Source organism: Lissotriton vulgaris, chromosome 1_1 (genome assembly GCF_964263255.1).
Source record: "Lissotriton vulgaris chromosome 1_1, aLisVul1.2, whole genome shotgun sequence".
Lineage (NCBI taxonomy): Eukaryota > Metazoa > Chordata > Amphibia > Caudata > Salamandridae > Lissotriton > Lissotriton vulgaris.
The window spans coordinates 100,870,375-100,875,617 of NC_141685.1; the positions used below are offsets into that span (position 1 = coordinate 100,870,375).

At 43.0% G+C, this 5,243-nt stretch overlaps 1 non-coding gene across 1 annotated transcript; it reads left to right on the plus strand.

Annotated features, from left to right (window-relative positions):
- The first annotated feature begins 1,390 nt into the window (after window positions 1-1,390).
- LOC147737587 (small Cajal body-specific RNA 16) lies at window positions 1,391-1,569 on the plus strand. The gene has a single exon (XR_015300192.1).
- The last annotated feature ends 3,674 nt before the right edge of the window (window positions 1,570-5,243 follow it).

The following is a 5,243-nucleotide window of genomic DNA, read 5'->3' on the forward strand; positions in this document are numbered from 1 at the left end:
CTCCTCAGAATTACAAACATGCATAGATGGTGCCTTCAGCATGCCAATGCACAACATTGATGCCATTTTTAGGTCTCGGCTAGCGTAGGCTGCGCTTGCGCAGTCTCGCTGGCGAGATATTATGTTTTCTAGTAGTGGGACTTAAACCCGCCCCTCTTCTCCATTGGCTGGCTTCCTAAACGGCAGCCAGCCATTGGAGAAGAGGTTTGTTTGTCAATTTAAGCCCCGTCTTTTTCGGATTGGGGGCGTGTTTTTTTGGTTCTTTCTCTCTGTGACGTCTTCAGCCAATCAAAAAAACACGCCCCCCCCCAATCTGAAAAGGACATGGCTTAGTTCCTTCGTGTTTACGCTTGTTTTTTTAATTTACTTGATATTTTATTCCATCGCTTGGCTAGTACATCAGATGTTAAGGCTAGACACGTAACACGTAACACAGAACATTCTGCACTCCCCAAATATGTTATATTCTCCGCTTATATCGTAGAAAAGCGGTTTGACTTTTTCTGTGAATAATAAATAAAATGTCGGAAGTCAAACCCAACATAGCAACTTGGCAATATTTTAGTTGTCTTTTATTCATATTAATGACAAGGGTCGGCCAGATAGGTCTCCGGATATCCACTTTTGAAATGTTCACCAGCGTGCGTGTCAAGCCTCAACGAAAAATTACGTCAGGAATGTTAGGTGAATTACAACGTTTGCGATTGGATTAGTGATCTCGCGAGAGTTCTTTGAGCGAGTCCCTGTGATATTAACTGGTAGACCCTGTGCGTCTCTCTTTCAGCCCCAACACGGCACTGAAGGCCAAGATGGAAGGGAAGAGCTGGTGGCCGAGTGAACAGGCCTTCGGGGGATTTGTGGAGAAAAGAGCTTGCTGAAGGGGTTATTTTGTGGAGAAACGTGATAATTGTCTGTCAACCTCCGTGCAGGGTGTTGTAGGCAACGTACAGCCTTTAATTGCAGATAAGAGTTGGACCGCGTGTGTAAGGGAGTACCAGAATGTTCTGCGCTTCCTGGACAGGCACACGGAATTCTTTAACGTTCCTGCACTGTTTCGTTAGTGGATATTTCTTCCATTTGTTTAGGGAGGTAGGAGGGAAGTGATTAATTATCTGGGGTGTTTGCTAGTGCTTTATACCTAGGCTGCGAGGAGCTTCTTACCAGCAGGAATGCGAATTATATTTGTAGTCTGTTGAGTGGTTTTATATAGCGCCCTTGGGGGAAGTTGTAAAGAATGAAAGTAATCCGTGTTACACTCCCCGGGAACGTGCCCGGCATAAACCCACGTCATTTTCTTTTTCTGTTTGATTTTATTTTAAGTGTAAACTGCTTTACTGCCTGTTCTTGCATGTGTGTGTGGATATTTCATTTCGCTCTGGTGATGGAGCACATGGTCAAGGAGGATGGCTCTTGTGTGGCTGACCCCTGCCTGGGCTCTGTTCGATTCCAAGGCAGCCAGTCCTGGACCTAGAGAAACCAAAGGGCTACCTCCTCAGAGGGGCTCGTGCAATAACAGGTGTGAACATCTTAGCAGCAGTTGGGTGATCATGTATGATACCGCAAACACGCGTTTAGGTGAACTACCCTATGACTAAAATTTGTATATTTAGTCTGGTTTAGTAGCCCAGCAAGTTTTGTGAACTTGGCTGCTTAGTCCGTTCGTCTTTACGAAATCTGTTCAACTTTTTTCATCTGTTCTGTTTGTAATTTCATTTTTGTTTGCTTAACTGAGACTGTCTTCTTCTTAGCTGTCCCTGTTAAAACTGAGGCAAAGTCCAAGGCAGTAGCTGCCTCCGATGTGCGCTCGCTCTGTGTGTGTGTTGCTCGCTCTGTGCGTGTGTTGCTCGCTGTGTGTGTGTGTGTTGCTCGCTCTGTATGTGTGTGTTGCTCACTCTGTGTGTGTGTGTGTTGCTCGCTCATTGGAAAAGCAATAGTTTGCGCATTTCCAAGAGAGTAAGCTATTGGCATTGTAAATTACAATGCCATTTATTTATCTGTTTTCAAAACCAACACATAAATAAAAATGTTGTCATTTACAATGCCAATAGCTTTAACTTTTGAAAAGGCGAGACCGTTGCATTGCAAATGCATGTTACATCCACTATTAGAGGGCATGAATCACTGTATATTTCCACTGCCGCTCTGATCCTTGACACAAAAACATTTTTTAATAATTAGAAAGGAAACACCAGAGCAAAACTACAAAAACAGTAGGAAACGATCTTGCACAGGCAACGTTTATTTTCTTATATGTATTAACCCTATTTTATAGCACTGTACCAAAGGAAACACCAGTGCAACACTAAACAAGCATTGGCATAGCCAATAGGTCTCACTTTTGGAACCTTATAAGCATTTCGTTATGCAGTACAATATCCTTGGTGCAACAGCATCAACTTGTGCATGGCTAAACACTTATAAGGTCCCAAAGGCGAGACCTATTGGCTGTGCCAATGCTTGTTTCAAATGACCCTAAGCTAAAAGTAGGGAGCCCTATACCAATGCCATGGTCGGATCATTATTTCATCCCGTTTACACTGGAAAATCCGAGATTGAGAATAAATGGCCAAAGTCCCTACCTGACAACGTAAGGATTGAATTAGAGGACCAAGCACCAAGCCTGACCGATGACGTAGAAGAGGCCAACAAGATTTGGGCTGACTGGCCCAACAAAGTTGCAGCCCAACACCCACAGAAAACCAGACAAAGTAAACTTGATGTTAGGATTAAAGCCCCATGGTTCAATGAGCAAATAATTCAGACAAAAAAATCATGTAAAAGAATGGAAAGGTTGTGGAGAAAAAACTCTGATCCCACCATCAAAAGTCAATATAAGGCAGCTATTAGACAATATCTTAGGGAGATGATCCAAGCACAGGCCAAATTTATGAAGAAAAAATGAATACGGCACACAACACACAAATGGGTTTCCGGCGCAAAACACACAAATGGGTTTCCGGCGCACAACACACAAATGGGTATCCATCCCCAACATAGCACAGAGTCCGCTCTGTTGATGGTAACTGAGGAACTTAAAAAGTGTTAGACCAGGGGTGCTCAGCGGCCATCCTGCTCCTGGATCTGAGCGCCGCCTTTGATACGGTGGACCATTGCACATTGATCTATAGGCTAAAGGAAGAAGGTATCACAGGCACAGCAATAAAGTGGCTCACTTAATTTCTGAAAGACAGATCATTCCAGTTGCTGGAAGGGAACTATCTATCCGATACCCTCCAACTACCGTGCAACAGGGCTCTGCACTGAGCACCACACTTTTTTATATTTGCATGCAACCTCTTACAGGGATAGTACAAGAATGTGGTCTATCCATAGTGTCGTACACGGATGATACACAACTTGTATTATCAGTGACGAACGACCCCCACTCCCTACACAGTAACCTAGGGCATTGCATAACACGAATAGCTGAATGGATGTATAAATAGTCCCTTAAACTGAATGGGGATAAAACTGAACTTATGTTCGTGGGAAACAAAACAGTCCCCAGGAATCTTATAAGCTGGCCTACTCAGTTGGAAGAACCACCAACCACCAAGACTGCCATCAAAAACCTGGGAATCTGGCTAGACAAACATTTAAGCATGGAGACCCAAGCAAAGAAACTTTCAGGCAAATGTTTCAGCTTACTCTATATGCTTTGTAAAATTCTCCCCATCCTACCTGAACAATCTCGTAGAATTGTGATCCAAGCATTAATCATGTCACATCTGGACTAGGGGAACTCGCTGTATCTGGGGGCACCAAAATACGTCAATAACCGGTTGCAGGTAGTGCAGAATGCCGCAGCAAGAACCCTGCTACAAATCCCGAAACAGCAGTCGGCCAGGACAGCCCTGAGGACACTTCACTGGCTTTCAGTCCAGGCGAGGATCAAGTTCAAGGCACTGTGTATCGCCCACAGAGCCATGAATGACAAAGGACAGGTCTTAATCCAAAAATTGGTTACACACTATACACCGAGTAGGACCCTAAGGTCATCAGAGGATCTTCTTATGCAACAGGGCAAAATAAAAAGAGAACAATGGGGAGGAAGGTCCTTCAAGCACTTGGTTCCTAAAATGTGGAACACACTACCCAGGGACATGCGCATGATAACCAACGAATTAGCATTCAGGAAAAGACTCAAAACATTGCTCTTTCCCTAAAAACTCCCAATCTCAGGCAACTTGACTTAGTCCACCGTAGTTATGTTTCTCTTAGGCTGGGAAGCCTAAGGGCAGCTATGCACCTTACAAATACATACACATCTTCTCTGAGCCTCTTGTCACAATCATTTAAGAATAAACAGACTCACGGAAGAAATGTTGCAAAAATGTAACCGACTCACTCAGTAACCAAGAATGACTCCGCGAGCCTGTCTGCTCTGACACTTCTGGAAAGTTAGGGAAGGATTAACAGAACAAGCTGCTTTTACCCAGAGCAGTGAATGAAAGTATGCGCATAAAAAGCAAGTTGCATTGCTATATTGATTAGACAAAGAAGGTTTAAAACAATATTGCACTTTGCCATGATCAGAATGTGAAGCATGATAATACAAAACAATATGCAGTTCGAGGTTTAATATGAATTCTTGACATCGTTCATTTAATTAATTCTGGCCCGAGAGGTCCTGACAGTCTAGGGGAAGGAGGGCGTCCATGTTTTTTGCAAGGGGGAATAGGGGGAGGACTCAAGTTTTGTTACACCACTGACCTGCACATAAACTTAATACACAAAAAGTTGTTAGCCAGATCTTGTCACTGTGCCTCTCAGAGAGCCCTCGAACTTGGAAATTAATTATCTACTAGCTGCAGGAACATGAATGAGTTATCCACAGAGCACTGTCAGGGAAAGCCATAAGCAGCAGCTAACTTAAAGAAACCCTTCTAATCCCATTCAAGAGTAAGAGGACTGAAAGTAGCTAATCCAATCCCAATCCAAAAGACGTTCTGCGGATAGCAATGTGTCCATAAAGTAACACATGTACAGGATAAAAAAACACATGTACAGGATAAAAAAACATTAGAAAAATAAATAGATAGCAATGTCCAATCCATAATGTAGCAAAATACAGTAAACCTAGGTAAAGCGCATATTGTGAATAGTACAATACGAATGACTTCATAGATCGCACATAGATTTCCATGCACCCGAAACTTCTCTCAAAAAGGTGTCAATGCGCAAGGTCAATTCAACATTGTCCAATTTAAATTTGCAGTCAAGAGTGTCTGTTAAATTAATAG